Here is a 21,016-nt window from a genome sequence, read left to right as displayed (position 1 = left end):
ATTACAATGGGCCTTGGTCTTCATACTCAAAGAAGGTCCCTGCTTCCTTCCTGGAACATAAAGGAAAGGCAGAAAGTTAAGAGGAAATAAATTCTGGCTGTGTGTTAACTGCCTCTCCCTATCTAATTTATATCAGACAAATAAAACTACATTTTAATTTTGTTATCAATACGTTTTGAATTTTATCAGTGAGGGCAATGCGAGATGATCACTCAACTGGTCTGGGATCTGAAGTTCAATTATCTCCAACTGTTAATCTGCCTCTTTAAGATGCTCTCTGTGAGGATCCCATTGATTACAATTAATATAAATTATCGTGACCATTGAAGATCAGTAAATGAAGGCCATTTTTCAGATTCCTGGTCAAAACAGCCCAGAATGAAGCACCCAGCTTTCCATCTCTCTAAAAGATTGTACAACCTCTGCAATAAGATGTGCTTACCTAACCTATGCTTTTTTTCTGCTAATTATTCCATGAGGAGGGCAGATACCCTGCTTGCTCATAGATCTGTTATAATCTAATGTACTCTAGAGAGAGGCCAGGAGACACCTTGCTCCCAGATCACTTCCAGAGCTACCCAGAGAGACGAGTAAAGAAACTAAATTCACCTTTCCTCCTGCAATCATGGAATGACATAGTACACATGAATGCCAATCAGCCCATCCTACTTCTATAGGCAAAACACTCCTAGCCCCCAACCAGCAAGCCCCCTGAAGCAGTGACATTAGGATTAGGAATTGGGCAGAATTGGAGCTGAATATTTATTTCCTTGTGTCATGGCACCATACCTCGGTATTCAATTGACATTGCAATTTACTTCATTGATAACATAATTATAAAGTCTTACTTGACAACTATGTATACTTTTATTCTTACTTTAGCTGATATTAGGACAGATTTTGGATCCTTGCACTTTGGACATTTATATGTGCGTATCTTTGGGATGAAAAACACAAACAAATACACACCCATTTCAGAATATATACACCCAAAAATTTGTCAGTTAGCTCACTTGGCTAGAGGGCTATTGGATGGTTCAGGATTATACCAAGTCATGTGGATTTAATTGATTTTTCATTTTTTTTTATTTTCCAGTTCAGGCAGACATGGGATATACACTTTGAGCTGTACCTGAGAGTGGAAGGCAATAGCAGAAACCACCACTGACAAAAACTGCCCAAAACAGTTCAGGATGAAGACGATGAGGCAAGGACTGATCTTTGGGCAAAGTGCCCACAACTCCCAAGAATGCGACAGTTACTGAAGGATACTGTATTAAAACACTTCTCTCCTTGTAAGCTTGCACAGACGTGAAATCCCTGCCCCAGCACTTGCATATCAGTCAGTACCATTTGCTTTCTTAAGTAACTGTGAAGATTACAAGGTGACAATCCAAGTGTGTTTGTGTCATGTAGATGTGGCTTCGTAGCGCTTCTGGATGAACTCTCCATTTGATGTGCATTTGAGACCTGGTATATGAAAGACATGTTAATTTGAACTTGATCATTCTGGGATTTTGCACCTCACTGATTTCGCATTGCAAAGTACAAACAGTGACTGGAGCTTATTTTCCTTTGTTCTCACTCCTTTGCTTGGTTGCCCTGAAATCATTTTTTTAAATTTATTCATGAGATGTGGGAATCGTTGGCTAGGCCAGCATTTATTGCCCATTCCTGGTTGCCCTTGAGAAGGTAGTGGTGAGCTGTTACAGTATAACAGGTATTGTACAGGATTCCTGGTGGATTTATAAAGAAGAGCACCAGATCTCTTCTAACAAAATCCTTGCCCAGGCAGAAACAAAATTACCACATGCCTAATCCCAGGAGTTCAGAAAGTGCTCTTTATCTTTTCATCAAACAGACGCTCAGGAGCCCACATCACCTCCTTTCACATCACTCTGAGCACGCTCCGCTGCTGAAACTGAACACAGAGAGTGTGAGCTCATGGCTGTTCTGTAAGACACAGGGATCACATACAAAGATATTCTCTCAAAGTGAGATAAAAAGCTATTCATCCCAATTGCTCATTGCAGACGTCTAACATGAATAAATGAAAGCGAAGAGATGAACTGTTTCCCCTGCCACTTATCATCCCTGGGCTTCAGTTACAACAGGTAATTAGAAGGATCACTTGCTTGTCAAGGATAATCTCCCATAGGAGAATTCAGATGCTCAGTTCATTCACGGAACCACGAAATTGTTAGAACATAGAAGGAGTCCATTCAGCCCATCATTTTGGAGATGGAACAACCTTTGTACCTTGCAAAAGGTCTGTTTATTAGAAGACTATTACAGGAAAGATTATTAATGTTGATTCAGTGATCTCCACCAGTCCCACAAAGCTATAAACATCATCCTTTCTCTAATCCTGGCCTGCTGTGGAGCCCTGATTTTAATTGCTCCACCATTGGTGGTCATGATTTAAACTGCCAAGGACATAAGCCCTGGAATTCCCTCCTTCCTCAATTCTCTTGGTCTCTCTACCTCTCTTTCTTCCTTTAAGACTCTCCTTAAAACCTACCACATTGACAAAACCTTTGGTCATTTGCCCCCACATCTCCTCATGTGGCTTGGTATCACATTGCTCCTGTGAAGTGGCTTGACACATATTATTACATTAAAGATACTATACTAACGCAAGCTGTTGTTATTGTGATATAGTTTCGGATGCGAAAACAAGTTGAAAATAAAAATTATCTTGCCTTCTTATGATACAGAAATATTCCACATGGCTTTTAAGGAGCTATTGATAATCAGGTTAATCAGGAAAGCAGAACATATGAAAGAAGTTTAAAGCGTGTATATGTCCACATTTATCAATGATTCTGAATTTCTGTGATTATTTATATATTCTACATGTCAATGGGGAGAAATAACAATTCAAGCATAGCAAATGAAAAATTCATTTACGTTTTTGTTTTTATTTTTTGAAAACATTTTATAGGCTCTTTATTTTATTTTCTCTTCTCTCCTGAATATTTTGATTCATGTCAGGACACTATTCCACATGCAGCACACTCAATTGTTACACTTCATGTTGCAGTCTTACAGTGAGGAGCGTCAAACTGCCTCACCACAATGGTTGGTGGTCTCTGACTGTTCCCATGGTCCATGTAAACAGCCTTATTCCAATTTTCCCAGTTAACTATAGGACCCACCAGTGGGTGAGTAATGACTGATCCACACTGTTTGGAACAAGAATATGTGACTTCATATTGCCGTAAGATTCTTGCAATTACTGCAGTCCACCATGGGATGTACGGTAATCCCAAAGTGGTCTACAACCAGACCTTAATGGCCATTAGAGATAACAAGGTGTAGAGCTGGATGAACACAGCAGGCCAAGCAGCATCAGAGGAAGAGGCCTTAATGGCCATTGCTGAGTTTTGCTCAGATGTTCGGTCTGCTACTGTTGGGATTGGCAAGGTCAGAGTGAATCATGTCATCTCCTCCAGGCTCAGCATTGGTGATTCGCTATGACCAAATGATGAGACAGAGCTTTTCATGGTTGCATTGTTGACTTTAAACCTGTTTTCAAAGTGATCAGAAGCCTGTTGAGGGATAGCTCTGGAGTAAGGACATCACAACAATCCATTTTGGCCTTGCCTCTCATAATGGTAACCCTTCTCTGTGCTCTCCACAGACCTCTTCAATGTAGGCACAAAACCAGGTGACCAACAAAGTCAAGCCAAGTACATTGTTATGGCACTGATCCATCCTCATTATATGAGTCTTAATCTGGAGTCTTGCAATATTGCAGAGGTGTCATGGGCCACTGATCACCAGAAGTCAAGGGCTTTCTCGCCGAATTTTGGCAGATCCCTGAATTGCCTTAAAAGGGAGGAACTGTAACAGCTGCTTAGAATTCAAGCATGGCTTATATGTTCTCTTTATTTTTCCATGCTACATGGGGAATGCCCATCCCTAATTTTCTTGAACTGAGTAGCTTGCTATGTTATTTCTGGGGCTGATAAGAGTCAACCACATTACTGTCTAAGGTCATATCTAAGCCAGACCAAGCAGATTACCTTCTCTGAAGGACGTCATTGAACTAAATGGGGATTTGTACAATAACTGATGATCAATTTCATGGTCGCCATTACTGAGGTTAGCTTTACAACTGTAAATTTAACAAGCTACCATGATCGAACCAATGTTCCAGGAGCATTAACCTAGACTCTAGGTTACTAGTCCAGACACATTAGCCTTACACCATTAACTCCTTCATAATCTAGTACTGACTGTTGTAAGTGAGCTGAAGTCTCAGAGAAAAATAATTGATGATTCTAAAAAGGCAACGGTACTTTGTTAAAGAAATACAAAAATATTTTATTTTGTATAGTAATGTATTAATTTGGTGAAAGTAGTTGGGATTTTCTTTTTGCTTTTTATGTTTCGAGTATTGTCATATTGAAATATAGTTGAGATTGAGTGGTAACTGTAGAGCAGAGTTACCATCTTATTCAGATTTGATTAACATTAAGGCAAACCTCAATAGCCTGTGAGTAAGTACAAAAGATGGTTGGCCAATTGGACAGTTTAATCATGTATATGCAATCTAAAAATCAGAACTAAATTTCGAATCAAGCAGCTATTATTCCATGGAAACATTACCTCAGCTCTATTTTGCAAGTCACTTCAATTGAGGCCTAGCTAGGTCTCAACTCCCTTTACTCTATCTTTGATCCACATCAATGTATTCATTTACCTAATTAAAAAATCCACTGGCACCATTCTGTCATGTTTTGATCAATGCAAAGCCCATAGATCTTTTGAAGATAAAGTTCCAAATTCTTGCTATCTTCTGTGTACATGAAGTGCCTTTTGACTTCTCTCCTTAATGGCCTGGCTATAATTTTAAAATTGTTTTTGATTTTCCTACCAGAGGAAATTATTTCCCTTTTGTCCATCCCAACTATCTCTTTTGTAAATAAAACCCTTTCTACACTGAAGGGAATGTAAAATTATGCCAGTTATTGTCTTTATTAAGCTTTCCAATGGCCAGAGACATTCTGATCAATCTACCTTGCACCCCCTCTGGAATTGTCCTGAGGTGTGGTGTTTCTGAATTCGACAATTCCAGATGGGGCCTGACCATTGCTCTGGGTAACTAAAGCCAAACCCCGCCCTTTTGTGTCTCACAGTCAGTATTCCTTTCGGAGACATGCTCATGATATCATCATATGGCATGTGGCTGAGGGGAATAGGTCTCATACTCCATCTTACCCTTGATCACCTGAAGCATGACATGCTACAAAGAGCATGCTGCTCCGTGTAACTTAATACTTATGGGCCTGTGAATTCAATGTTTGCATGTAATAGCTAGCTATAGTATACACAACCTCCACACCCAGTACGTTATGTTATAAGGGATAGCTTAAGCACTGCCTCATCAGGTAAAGTACCCTGTTCAAGGCAATTCCCAGCCCATGGAGGGCAGCAAATATTTTGATAGCCTTTGAGTTGCCTTTTGTACCTCTTTGCTAACTATTAGCATTAGTTTGCAGAACTCTCACCTCCATGTTAGGAGCTTATGGTCCGTGAATCCCACTCCAGGGTGCCCTTAATTCCCAGAATGATGCCTCACTGAAGTGAGCAAGTGCTATAGTACTGGTTGTGAGGAAAATCAAATATGAGATGAGAGTCAATGAGTCAACGCGGGCAAACTCTCTGCTGGTTAGTGTCATATCTGGCAAGATAGTTCTGGTTGTTGGACGTCAGTCATCTCAGCTCCAGGATATCTCTGCCGGAGTTCCTCAGGGTAGTGTCCTAGGCCCAACCATCTTCAGCTGCTTCAACAATGACATTCCCTTCATCATGAGGTCAGAAGTGGGGATATTCGCTGATGATTGCACAATGTTCAGCACTATTCATCATTCTCAGATACTCAAACCATTTAGTTCAAATGCAACAAGATCTGCAAAGTATCCAGGCTTGGGCTGACAAGTGGCAAGTAGCATTCACTCAACACAAATGCCATACTATGACCATCACCAATAAGAGACAATCTCATCACCACCTCTTGACATTCAATGATGTTACTGTCACTGAATCCCCATTATCAACATCCTTGGAGTTACTATTGACCAGAAACTCAACTGGCCTCATCATGTAAACACAGTAGCTACAAAAGCAGATCAGAGGCTTGGAATACTGTAGTGAGTAACTCACCTTCTCATCCCCCATAGCCTTTCCAGTGTAATGGAACACTCCCCATTTGCCTGAATGGGTGCAGCTCCAACAACTCTCAAGAAGCTTGACATCATCTAGGACAAAGAGGCCTGCTTGATTGGTACCACATCCGCAAAATTCCACTCCCTCTGCCACCGACGCTCAGTAGCAGCAATGTGTACTATCTACAAGATGCACTGCAGAAATTTGCCAAAGATCCTTAGACAACACCTTCCAAACCTACAACCACTTCCATCTAGAAGGACAAGGCAGCAGATACATGGGAAAATCATTGCCTGTAAATTCTCCTCCAAGCCCCTCAGAATTCTGACTTGGAAATATATCGCCATTCCTTCAATGTCACTGAGTAAAAATCCTGGAATTCCCTCCCGAAGGGTATTGTGGGTCTATCTACAGCCTGTGGACTGCAGCAGTTCAAGAAGGCAGCTCACCACCACCTTCTCAAGTGCAACTAGGGGCAGGCAATAAATACTGGCCCAGCCAGCAATGCTCATGTCCCATAAGTGAATTAAAAAAAAGTCAAATCTACTTTTTACAATGCTTCATGTAAAGATCCTGTGTCTTCACTCAAAAAAAAATGGAGAACGTTTACTAGTGCCAATTCGCTCTCAACCAAAACACAGATGAACATCTCATTGCCATTCATAGGATGGAATAGAATCCAAAATGGCAACTACACATGCCTTATTTACAGCTGTTATGGCAATTCAATGTAACTCATTATATTCAAGTTGTTGTGAGACATTTCTGAGACACCATTTATACACAACTCTGATTTTAAGTTTTGAATAAAAGATCTCCTGTGTTACCCGACGAAGCAATTTTATGACACACAGAGTGAACATCAGCTGTGGACAGAAAGTTGACTGAGTGGATGGGAAAGGATGTGGGGCCCTTTACTGCCCTGCTGACACCCCCCTCTCCGCGTCTCAATCTGCCAATTTTCATCCTGCCCATGCAAAGAAGGAATGTGGAAATTAGAATGTCGAAACTCTACCATACAAGCTGACCAACTGCAAAACAACTTCTGTTAAAAATACGATGCAATGTGTTCAAAAATAGACATTGCGGGCTTCTATAATCTAATTTATAAAACAGGTTTATTTGGATTTTACTTTCGCTGATGGATCATTGTTGTAGTCTTACTGCTAATATCTAAACAAGCTGCGATCACAGTCTCTCGCTCCCATCATTTACAATCAGAACATAAAAGAATCTCAGCCCTTTAAACCCTGTGGCTCTCTATCTCTGACAAAATCTGATTGAGTAGCTTGCAGGTGTCAGAATTAAAGTCGATTCGTTCAGAATCTAAATATTTCAGCAGCTGTATTCATTACTTGTCACTTCCAGTCACCACTTCCATTTAAAACATTGATAGTGCAAGTAAAAGTATTCCTCAGAGTCTGCACTAAATTCTGGATCAGGCAGGATGAATATGAGAACAGCTGTCAGTTGTTCACTCCTCACCACCACCAATCCCCCTACACCCACGTCCTCTCCCTCCCTCCTATATTTAACATACCTGCCTTTTTTGAGTTATCTTTTCCTAAATATGGGCATTTTCATATTATAAAACATTTAACCTTTGAGACAGCAGCCATAAAGACATCAGAAATGGATAGCAATCTTGACAGCCCCAAGGGGCCCTTGCTACATAGTAAGTCTGGTACCTCAAATGGGGGTTTTGAGCAGAATCAACATTGTTAAAAGCTGAACAAAAAATGCTAACTTGTTCTTTCTCTGTGCAATGCCATACTTTAATGATATCGACTTGGATGTTTGACACTAAATGCAGAAATGGGAGCAGTGTCTGAAAGGACAGGAGTTCTGTACTTCTGGTAGAATTGAAAATAGTTTCATTGTTCCGAAAAATGATCGACAGTGTCACTGAAACTCAAGAAACCTCTGGGGTATCATCGGAGCCTGGCTGAATAATGATCAGCTGAGCAGTAGTTTGTTGAAAGTTTGCACAGAGGCTTTTCACAGACTGAAGCTGTGTGCAATGGAGATAGTGGTGCAGTTTAAACTTTCCTCTCTCAAATGCTTTCCATTTCAGGATTATATCACGAACAGATGTAAATCTAAGATTAACTGCTCTGTGGAAGCATTAATCCAAGATGGTTTGCATGTTATTGTGATCAGTTGGACTGTTTCATATCAAGCTATTTTTACGCTTCTTCTCAAAGATGGACTAGTGTTGTTTCACTGTTTTATCATTGCAAAGAAAGTCTAAACAGGTTTAATTCTTGGTGAGGTGGAAAAGGATGAGAAAAACAGAAGCTGCATTGAACAGAAGAGAATAAAAAATGTTTTGTGATGAAACAGAGAGTTGCTGAGTGCCCATCCAGATTAGTATAATTTAGTCTACTATGTCTGGCTTACTTACACGTAATGATTCAAATCTGCTTCTGTTCATATTCCCAGATACAGTATTAATCTCCACTGCTTCCTTGATGCAGACTATAATAGATGCTAAATTGTTTCCTGTATGATTTACTACATAAAAAAGCTAAAGGATGCTTCTGGTAAAACAGATCTGTAGCAATACCCCAGTAGAACAGCCTCTGCCATTTGATCAAATCATGAACTGAGCTAAAAACCAATTCTATCCTAAACATGATTTTGGAGGGGCAATACAACTTATGTTCTATAATACAAAACAAAATACTGTGGATGCTGGAAATCTGAAAAAGTTCAGAAAATGCTCAGCAGGTCAGGCAGCACCTGTGGAGAAGAGAAACAGAGTTAATGTAACATAGTGTGGAGCTGGAGGAACACGGCAGGCCAGGCAGCATCAGAGGAGCAGGAAAGCTGATGTTTCAGGTTGGTACCCTTCTCAGAAATGGAGGAGAGGGAAGGGAGCTCTGAAATAAATAGAGAGGAGAGGTGGGGCTGGGGAAGGTAGGTGGGATGGTGATAGGTGAGTGTAGGTAGGCAGTGGTGGGGATTGGTCAGTGAGGTGGGAGGAGCGGATAGGTGGGAGAGGAGATGGACAGGTCAAGTGGGCTGCCTGGCCTGCTGCGTTCCTCCAGCTTCACACTGTGTTATCTCTGATCCCAGCATCAGCAGTTCTTACTGTCTCAACAGAGTTAATGTTTCAGGTTAATGACCTTTCATCAAAATACAGGAGTGTTCTTACATTCTCCAAGATTGCAAGACTCTCCAAAAGGTTTCAGAGCCCTTCACGTGTATCGAAGTGTAGTGACTGTTGCTATATAGGAAAATATGTAGTAACCACAAAATCCCATCAACAACAATTAGATGAATGAATAGTTAAACGTGCTTTTACTGTTAATGTGTTATTATTGGCTATGATAATGTCAACATATCTGTAGAAACACTAGAACTGACAACCAAGACATTGGGTTAATGCTGGAGAACAATATCTCAGACAATGCAGTATTCCCTCAACATTAGGTTCATTAAGTTCTGGAGTTGAACTGGAACCTAAAATCTGCTGACTTCGAGGAAGGAATGACATGACTAAAGTAATTTAATGGTAGCTGTAATCTTTTAAAAAATGAATCAATCAGCTCATTGAGGTTTGGGATAGCAGAACCATTTGGACTTGTCCAGCAAACAGCTCTTTTTGTGACTTCTTGAATAAGCAACCAGTATTTAGAGAACTGTATTATTCTTTGTTGATTTGTGGCAAAACGCCATTGTAAAAATAATCAAGAGAAATGTTTGGAACCAAACTTCTATCTCCCTCAGGAAATGAAGTAAAAGAAGTTTCCTGGGTAGAGCTATGAAGAGGATGGAAAAAGTGGCATCCGTTTTCTAGAAGCATCAAATATTTTCCATCAGCTTTTCGCATTTGGACTTGAGTCAAAACTATTATGAAATAATGAAGCTACCAACAGAATCAAATGCGAATTATTCAAACAGTGCAAATCTAATGGTAACCAATGCTTCCCTCCTTGTACACCATGCCTCCTCTAGGCTTAACGGTAGCTGGGTGGGAAGCACTTTCACATCTAAGTCAGAAGGTTGTGGATTCAAGTCCCAATCCAGAAACTTTGCTGCAAAATCTAGACTACGACTTTGAGTGGGATCTTTCAGATGACAAGGTTTCCCACTCTGCCATCTGAAGAATTGGTAGGAAGCACATTCCCTGCTCATCACGGTGATCGCTCAGCCATTGAGAGACACCGAGGAGGGTAAATTGGCTGAAGATAGGACTAATGCCCGTCATTAGGGCAGAAGTCCCACCTCAGAGAGCTTGTGGCCAATCAGCTCTTAGTTAAAGCATCACTGGCCAGGATTGGAGCAAGATGAGTTACTCAGGTAATGGGTTTTACTGAACATCACTATGTCCAGACAATGGCAAAAGAGGACATCTCACCTGGACTCATACACACCCAGGCTCCATGTCACCTGATGGTTTGCACAAGCTCAGTAGCTATATTGAGAGTAAAGTTGGAATTCCTTTTACTCCACAAGGACTGGGACTACAAGCAACCCCTGGATTCTAAATCTCAGAATCCAGAGTTTGGGAAGTGTAGGAGGCAGGGGAGTTAAGGCCCAGTTGTAGGGAGATAGGAATCGATGGAGAAGCTGGGATTGAATGTTAGGAACACCCACAGGGAGCTGACATTATAAAGGGGAGTTGTGATGTGTCCGTGTAAAGGGAGCTTTACTTTCAGTTCAATAGAGAAGAGGGAGCTTTACTCTATATCTAATCCCCTGCTGTCCCTGTCCTGGCAATGTTTAATGGGGACTATGCAGAGACATGAGACAATAAGGACAGCAGATACGGAAAGCCAGAGTCTGTAGGTGTGAGGCTAGAAAACCACAGCAGGTCAGACAGCATTCAAGAAGTAGGAAAGTCAATGTTTTGGGCCAATGGGAACAGTATAGAGAGAGCTTTACTCTGTTTCTAACCCTGTGCTGTCAGTATCCTGTAAGAGTTTGACAGTGTCAAAGGATTTTTACTTTCAATTTAGAAGAAACTTTATATCTAAACTTGTGCAGTATCTGGCTTGGGAATGTTTGATGGGGGAAATGTAGAGAAAGCTTTACCTTCATTTTAAAACAGCAGAGAGAGATTTACTTACAGTTTCAAAGTGTAGTAACCTCAACTCTGTATCTAACCCTGTGCTATAAATGTTCCACTTGTGTTTGATGGGAAAAGTGTCAAAGGAGTTTTGCCTTCAGCTTAAAAATATAGGGGAAGCTTTACTTTCAGTTTAATAGAGTAAGGAGAGTCAACCAATGTATGGGAATGTTGAAGGCTCAGGGAGAGGAACAACACCCCTGGACCCAGCCTGCCTCCTAATAAATATCGAGACAGGCTTGTCACCTGCTCCTGAATTCCTCAACCCACCTCAAAGTTAAATTCAGGCTCAAAATGACCCTTAACTGAATTGGCCAATTAAGGCCCTCAGTTGGGGTGAGGTTAGTTGAGGTGCCCTAAGCCTCACCTGCCTCAGATTGTGAGGGCCTGGAGGTGATCACCTGAGCGATATTCACCTGAGTATTTCACAGTCCTTGCCCCTGAGTGGGAAATCCTGCCCTCTGGTTATGAAATGTGCCGACAGAGGATCTGCCTCTGAAACCGAGACCACGTCTGCCTCAAGTGGACATCGAAATCATCCCGTAACACCACTTCGAGGAGAAGCCGAGCAGTTCTCCCTTGTTTCCTGCCAATATTTATCCATCAACACTCATTGTCAGAACAAGTGATCTGCTTGTTGTCCATGGAACAGAGCAGAGCGAGAGGGTGAAATTGATAGAGATGCACAATGATGACATGTGGTCAACAAAGAAAATCTGTTCTCTTTAGTGAATTGTACTCCAAGACAGTACTGGGGAGATGATAGATACATTGTGGTAATGTCATTAGAACTCATTATCCAGAGGCCCAGGCTAATGGTCTCAGGGAGTTCAAATCCCCACCTCAACAGCCGATGAATTAATCTGGAATTTAAAGTTGGTCTCAGGAATGGTGACACGAAACCATCATCGATTGTCGTAAAAACCCATCTGGTTCACTAATTCCTTTTAAGGAAAGGCATCTTACATGATCTGGCCTACATGTGACTCCCAGCGCATGGCAATGTGGTTCACTCCTAACTGCCCTCTTAAATGGCTGAGCAAGCCACTCAGCGCAACACCAACTAGGGATGGGCAACAAATGCTGGCCTGGCCAGAGCTGATCCACGAGAGAATGAAGGCAAAACCAGGAGGGAGGGTTGCAGATTTAAGGTTTTGTGCAAGAGATATGATGGAGAATGTGAGGAAGAATATTTTTGTTTGCAGAGGCTGGCAATAACCTGGAACTCAGGTGGGAAATAGACATGATCAATGATTTCAAAAGGAAATTGGATGGACACTTGCAGGTTCTAAACTTACAGGAATATGGGGATCGATCACGGAATTCAGACAGACCAGACTGCACGGAAGGGAGCTGGCACGGTCTCAATGGGCTGAATGGGTTTTTTCTGTGCAATGATAGTCAATCACTACATTTCATGCAGGAGTGTCAGTGATACTGTGAGGTTGTGACATGATACAGGAAAGATGGGAAGGTATTGAGAGTATTGGAGAAAAGATTCATGAAAATGGCCCCAGCGATGAGGAACTTCAGTTGTGAGGAGAGACTGGGGAAGTTGGGATAGTTCTCCTTGGAGAAGAGATGGCTGAGAGGAGATTTGGTTGAGATTTTCAAAATCATCAAGTGTCTGCTTGGAGTTGACAGCGAGCAACTGTTCCCATCGATGCAAAGATCTAGAATGAGGGGACACACACTTAAGACATTTGACAAAAGAAGCAATGACAACGTGAGGAAAAAACCTTTACACCCAGCGAGTTTCTGAGCTCTGGAATGTGCTGCCTGAGATTGGGAAGGGGGCGGGTTCAACCAAGACATTCAGGAGGGAACCAGACTGTTGTCTGAAAAGGAAGAACATGCAAGGGGAATGGCACTAGTTGCATTGGTCATTCAGAGAGCTGGTGCAGGCCTGATGGGCTGAATGGCCTCTTCTTTGCCCTTACACAGCTGTTAGGGGGACCTGTGCCATACCACAGATTGCTGTGTCACTTCGTGTGTTGCAACAGTGACGTAAATTACAGTGAAATGCTTTGGACGTCCTATGTTTGTTAACAGGCACTACATAAATATAAGTGATTCTCTCTTTCATTAAGACACCAGGCAGGAACAGAGAAAATGCACGCAGACGTCAAGCAACGATGGACACTTTCACATTCTCCTCATTGGAATGATTCCCAGCATGAGTTAAAAACCAGGATTTAATCTTTTCCTTTCCTTGTGTTTATGCAGTGACTATTCTAAACAGAACTTTGAGTCAACAGTAATTCCATTAGCAGGAAGAGCAGGGCACTGTGCTGTTTATACAGAGGATATTGTATCGCAAATCCCATTATTTTTTATCCGACCTCTGGTAACTAACTATTGAAACTGCAGGTAACAGTCACTTTCCATCTTCACCATTATTTGTATTAAATTGCAGCAAAGTCGCCCAGACTATTTTATGAAGTATTTTATATAAACATGCTGAGAGGCTTTTGCCCTGCCAACAGAACAGACTTTCACTGTATCACAAATCCTTACCAGGGAAAGTGTACCCTTTACTGATGAATGCTATCAAACAAAGGAAGTTTGACTTTTTTTTGTTGCAAAATAGAAAGCAGCAGACATTTAGAATTAACTCCGTACTGGTGAAGGATAAATGCCTTTAATTAACTACTATTCTGTCTACATAAAGACAAACTATGCACTTGAACTCCAGCTGTTGCTTTTAAGTATGTTGTTATTTTGTACTGTCATTTTTAATATTTTAAAATCTACCAAGCCTTCAGGGATCACTAAAATAGAAACAAAATATTGTGGATGCTGGAGATCAAAAATAAAACAAATGCTCAGGGTTCACAGCCCAAATGAGCACCAGTGACCATATAGGACTGCAAAATGTTATCTACAGGGCTTTGTTTATTCATTCACAGGATGCAGGCATTGCTGGCTAGACCAGCATTTATTGCCCATCCCTAATTACCCAGAGGGCGGTTGAATCAACCACATTATATTGAGTCTGGAGTCACATCATCATCAAATCCTTACAGTGTGGAAACAGGCCCTTCGGCCCAATAAGTCCACACCAACCCTCAGGGCATCCCACCCAGACGCATCCCCCTACGCTTTCTCTGCAACCCACCTAATCTACACATCCCTGGACACTGTGGACAATTTAGCATGGCCAATCTACTTAACCTGCACATCTTTAGACTATGGGAGAAAACCAGAGCACCTGACAGAAACCCACACAGACATGGGGACAATATGCTAATTCCACGTGGACAATTACCCGAGGGTGGAATCAAACCTGGGTCCCTGGCAACATGAGGTAGCAGTGCTAACCACTGAGCCACTGTGCTACCAGGTCACATGTAGGTAGACTAGGGAAGGACAACAGTTTCCTTCCTTAGAGGGCATTAGCGAACCAGATGGGTTCCGGCAATCGACAATAAAGTCATGCTCATCATTAAATTCCTAATTCTGCTATCTGCCATGGCAGGATTCAAATCCAGATCCCCAGAACATTACCTGCATCTCTGGGTTAAGAGTTCAGTAACAATACCACTAGGCCGCTATCTCCCTGCAAAAAAAACTAACAAGACACATCTTACATAGTCAGAACCATCTCTAACAAGGAGCCAGTATGGACATGAAGGGCTGAACAGCCTCTGTCTGCACCATGAGTACCCACCACTCTTCCCAAAATTCACAGTCCTGATAAAATTTTTAAATGGCTTCTCAGCCAATTCATCGCCATCCAATTATCTGAAATTAAAATATATTCCACTGAGTGCACCAAGAGCTTGGCGTAGTTTTTAACTAGTGAATGAACACAGCAGTCACAGCTGAGCACAGTGGTTCTTATCTACTTGCTGCAGGAAAAGGCTGACGATTGAAATTTATACTAAAATTACATGAGATACGCAGCTATTTTTTTAAAAAGGGAAAAGACCTGTATTTATATCAATCTTTTCATGATCGCTAGATGTCTCAAAGTGCTTTACTGCGAATTAAAACACATTCTGCAGTGTAGCCGCTGCTGTAATGCAGGCGACAAAGCTGTCAATTTGTACACAGCAAGCTCCCACAAACTGCGATGAGATATGGAGCAGACAATCAACCTTTGTGACATTGATTGAGGGATTAAAGGTGATTGGTATTGGGATGTGAAATATGGAAAGCGCTCACCCCAGTGATAATCCCGGACACTGGGCTAAATCCTTTGCTCATCTTTGAAATAGTGCCACAGGATCGTTCAGACCAAGCAGTTTGGAAGCCTCAGTCTGTTGTCACATCTGAAACATGGCACCTCCAACAGTACAGCATAGCCTCAGTGCAGCACCAGAGTGCCTGCCTTGATATTGGTCCTGAAGACCTGAAATGGGACTTGAATCCAGAAGCTTCTGCTTCATATTTTAAAGCTTATCAGTGGTGGGCATTAGCATGTCAAATCCACCATGGAAAGAGCACATCCAAGTGATAACCCAAGATAATCACAGAAGGACCTTGTGTGCCCCCACCCAGGCTAGTTACCACCCGCATTGTCAATATGTGGCAAAGAGGCATCTTAATCTCAAAGCATGCAATGCTTCCATGTCAACATTACGACTGTTTCCTTCATGACAGTCATGGATTTCCTCCATGTTTGTAGTGTTTGTAACAAGGTCAGTCAGGTGGACCTCATAGAATATGAATTCCTTGAGTGGGGCTGTTAATCCAGTCCAATCAGGGAGCCCTGGCTGACAGACGAGAACAGCTCTCTCCCTGCCCTCTCCCTTCACATTTTCACATCAGCATTGCACCTCTCAGGCTTTGCTTGTTACCACTTCACCAGTCATGTGGGTGCATTCCTGATAGTGAAGAAAATAAAGTCTTTGCACAGTGGTGTCTTTTTACTGTACAGCCATGGGAGATTTGGGGAAAAAAAACAGGAGTCAAAATAAAAGAACAGGAGTGTCAGACAACCTGTTCACTCTGAGAACTGGCTCTCTATAGGAGCTAAGTCAGTGTCAAGGACACTGGTGACTTGGTGATGGGACACCAGCCTCTGCAGAATTATTTAAGTCCTGTTATAGAATCATCAAATCTATATCACTAAAAATACACAATTCCCTACACCAGTCCCACTTCCCCACACTAGGCCCATAGCCTTGAAAGTTTTGACACTTCAAGTGCTCATCCAAGAAGTTTTTAAAAGTTATGAGGTTTTCCGCCTCAAATACCCTCCCAGGCGGTGCATTCCAGTTCCTCCACTCTCTGGGTCAAAAACGCTTTGCTGAAAACCCCTCTAAACATCCTGCCTTTCACTTTAAAATGATGTCCCCTTGTTATTGACCCTTCAACTGAGAGGAACAACTGTTTTCTACCCACCCTTTCCATGCCCCTCATAATCTTATACACTTCTAACAGGACTGCCCTCAATCTTCTCTGTTCCAAAGAAAAACAACTCGACCTTATCCAGCCTTGAGCAGAGCTGAAATTTTCTATCTCAGGAAATGTCCTGGTTAATCTCCTCTGCACCTTCTTCCTGTGCAATCTCTATTAGAGCCAACTCTTGCTCAGTTTCACAGGTACCTGCAGCCTTCACAGATCTCAGCTTAAGCAGCTAGATCATCCACAGCAATGCATCACAGCAAAGCCCAGTCCTGTATTAGATTCAGTTCACATTGTTGTTCCTATTGTATGGGTGATCAACAAGTAACCGAGTTAGTGCAGTGGAAGAGAGGCCCCTAAGCTGGAATCCAGCTGATAGTGGTGACAGAGGCAGTAGAGTGAGAATTTCTGTTCTGTTATGTTGGTATTTTCAGAGCAATTTGCTCAGAGTTAGCCGAAAGGATTTTAAGCAAGGGTTATTTTCAGCGCAAAGTGACTTTCCATTATCCTTCCACTATGCTTTACGAAAATTGCATTGAAATTTGGGTCTGTCCTTAAAACTGGCCGTAACCCAAGATCAAATTAATTGTACCTGTTTGTAAGCCCTAGGACAGGCTCTTAAAAATAATTTTTTTATGTGCAAGTGCACAGTCACTTTTCAATGCTTTTATGTCTCCATAGTATATATTAATAATAATTTATTAAGATACTATATACGGTACATCAATGAAAGTAATAAATGTTTATTATTTTTCAAAAAATCATTTTCAATTATTTGAAGTCTGGTCATGCACTAGTGGGCCTCTTTAAAACTGCTTGTTTTTTTGTGGTAAACCCACTTCAGTTCTGTTACTAAAACGCTATCAGTTTACCATTTTTAAATATAACAATGAGTATTTTTTATCATACTTCTTTAATTATTTAAAATCTGAAATGTTGCCTTAGTATTCTGGGGTCATGGACAATTTATGTTTGTGAATATGCAAATTGCTGAACCATTAAAGCGGTTTGGAAAACTGGCACAGTGTTGGGTGCAATTTGCACCTAGATTGCCCTTGTGCCTAAAGCACGAACTCTACCTCAGCGTTTGGAGTCTTCCTGCTCTCCTTAGGCAGTCTCTCGGGTTGGAAGATAACTTGCTTGCATTCTGCTTCCGTGGGTTCTGAGTCAGCTCATGACTTCACAATGTGTGATCTGCAAACTCTGGCCCAGGCAAGGCCAGTGGTGCTCGAATGTTGGGGTCAGTGAGATGTTTGGAGATTTGCGAGCTTCCTCTTGTCACCTCAACTTCGCCCCTGCGTATTCTTTTGATGTGTTTAGTATATTCCCGAATGCACCTTCCCCATTGTGCTCGGTGACAAGACAGAGACTGCCATGAGGCAGTTGAGCTCTGCAGCATTACTTTGAGGACATCCCTAAAGCACTTCCATTGTGGTCCTGTTGTGACCATGTTCCAAGTAGAGCAGTTGCTTCAGACATCTGCGGTCAGGCCTACGAACAGTTGAGAGTGATATGGCTTTTTCTGAAAGCTTTGCTAAATATGGCCTTGGCATCCAACATTTTAAAGGGTCTGTGATTGGGTGCCAGTTTTAGCAAAGTACATGCAGGGAGTTGGGGCACAGATGCAGCTCCCCTATATTCTAAACCCCTGAAGAATCCATTGCAAACATCCATTTTAACATCACTGGAATTTATGGAGGTATGTAAGGACATTGGCATCTTTCTCTATCAAGGAGAGAAAATTGGTAATGTGTAGCATGAGGGTAAGATGAGGAAGCAGGTCTTCATGAACCACCACAGCTACGATGGGGATTGAACCTGTACTCTTAGCTTCATTCTACACCGTACGCTGGTTTATCCAGCAAACTGAGCTGGAATGGATAAAGCGGCCAGGCTTCTTGCTCTTGATTACCATCCCGTGGCTGCTCCTGGAAGTGCAACAGGTAAGGATGGTCAGGTTTAAATTGTGATGGTCCCTAGATCATCAATGCTGAGACAGTGGGAACACAACTTACGAGTTTCAGCACTTTCAGGGGCTGAGGGGAACACAAGGGAAATCGAGGTGTGATGGATTTTAAAGTTGTATCGCCCTTAAAGTTGCCAATAGTTGACAGAAGTTTAATGCAGGAATGACCACTTGGATTCAGAAATAGGAAACCCACATGGCAGTGATAATTCATAAAGACAGTTTAATCTTAAATAAGCTTATACATGTTGGAACTGGCATGTATTTAACATCCCTGAGTCCAGCATTACTCATTTCCCAGTGGTTACGTTTCCACAGCAAAAAAAAACTGCCTGTAATTCATTACAGAATTAATAATCTCACAAAGGCACATAAATCTCACAAGGATATAACAAAAATATTTGATGTGAGAAATAGAAATGTAATTTGAGGCAAAAGTGGGTGTTTCTCTGAGTTAAGGGTTAAGATACACCTTTAGGTGATAGAAAGTAACAGTGAATATCTAAACTGAGAGTACTCTACATCAGTGCTCAGAGCTGAACTGCCTTCTTGGTTTAAGAATAAAGCAAATGTCATCCCTTTGACCTGTCACACTCCCAGAGACAGAGGCCTGTCCCGTTCATTAGGAAGTACACTGTTAGAGAGAAAATGGGCAGGAGTGGAGGTTACCAGAGAAGGAAGGGATGAGGGATGGATAGCGAGAGAGAAAGAAAGAGAGAGAAAAAGGGAACAGGAAGAGAAAGGTAGGTGAAGAAGAAAGAAAGGAGAGGGAGAGTGGGAAGCAAGATAGTGGAGAGAATGGAAAAGGGAAAAGTGAAAAGATAGAGAAATGGGGAGAAAAAGAGAGACGGGAAAGGGAAAGGGTGGGAGAATAGGGATGAGAGAGTGGAGAAAGAGAAGTAGAGAAGGAAAGATATGACGGGGAGAACAGGAATAGAAATTGTCAAATATTAGTCTAAGAGGAAGATTTTAAGGAGCAAAAAGAACAAATTACTTATGGTCCAGTGTGGGGTAAGTGTCCCTTTTAATTCACATATGATATTACTCAGTCCTGCCTTCAATAACTATCCACTTCCCTCCCTCAGAACTTGTCTAAATAAATTGGATGCTAAAGCCATCCCATATTAAATTCTACAAGCCCTTTCAAATGCTTCCAATGTGCCACTGCAAAATGCACTAATCGTAATGTAGCTTGCCTTTTTCCCTGACACTTTCTTTTCTTATGGTTTTGTCTCAATCAGAATCTAGTCGATTAAATCTAATTTTCTGGCAGAAATGTCAAGTCTCCGAAATCTGCCTGCATTTGTTGCCAGGCTGTTAACTGAATGCCTCAAGGTGATAGATTGGCCCATGCTGCCACCTGCTGGAATGAAGAGTGACAGCCAACGAGCCGAAGCTATGTTGCTCTCTGCATTCACTGTTACGGGGTTAGTGACTACACTGTAACAGGCGCATCTTATCGATGACAATTGCCAAAACCACATGTAGTTTACGTGTTGGGGGAGCAAATTTCCAAGAACAAGCCTCAATCTGCTTTGATTTCTCTAGTTACAAGAGGAACCAGCCATCTTCCTGCCAGACAGAATTATATCCTGGAGATTTTACATGAGGAAGAAGATCATTGCAGAAAGGAACCCGACCATTATACCATTCGGTGGTCCCTCTTTGAGTTCATGATTATTGGGGCAGATTTATTTCCAATGCCACACATTTTTAAAGTGACAAAATCCATTGAGTATAGCACAGCAAACTTGAATTCATCAAACAAAGCACTTTTTCATTCTAATGTATGCACTGAACCTGCATGTTAAGGGTGAATCTCATGAAATCAATCAACAGAAATTTACAGAGGGGGTGTGATATTGAAATGATACATGGGAATAATAAGCAGACGGCACAAATCAGGGCTGTATTCCCTGGAATTTAGAAGGTTAAGGCGTGATTTTTTTGATTGAAGTTTCCAAGATTTAATGGGAACAGATAGGGTAGAGTGGGGGAGACTGTTACTGTTGGTATCTAGGGCTAGGGGGAGATCTTTCAGGAGGAAGACCTACACACAAAAGGTGGAACTCTCTTTCACTGACGCCAACTGGTGTTAGATCAGTTGTAAATTTTAAGGCTGACGTTGATAGATTTTTGTTATCCATAGATACCAAAACCCCACAAACCTGCCAAATTGAGGGTCACAGATAGTCTCTCTGTGGTCACACTGGGTAAAGGAAGGGAAGTATTTTTAATCAAATTGTTCAGAGATGTTACTTCTTCACCTCCAGTGCAGGTGGAACTTGAACCTGGGACTTTGTGGTCGGAGATAAGAACACCGTCATTGTACCACTAAAGCCCCAATAACAATCCTACTTTAATGAGACCAGCTTTTTATTCATTAAGTGAATTTAGCTTAACCTTAGCAGTTGTGTTGGGATTTGAACTCACGCTTCTGAACATTAGGG

The sequence above is a fragment of the Rhincodon typus genome, chromosome 33 (assembly GCF_021869965.1).
Source record: "Rhincodon typus isolate 14 chromosome 33, sRhiTyp1.1, whole genome shotgun sequence".
NCBI lineage: Eukaryota > Metazoa > Chordata > Chondrichthyes > Orectolobiformes > Rhincodontidae > Rhincodon > Rhincodon typus.
This window is presented reverse-complemented; position numbering follows the sequence as displayed.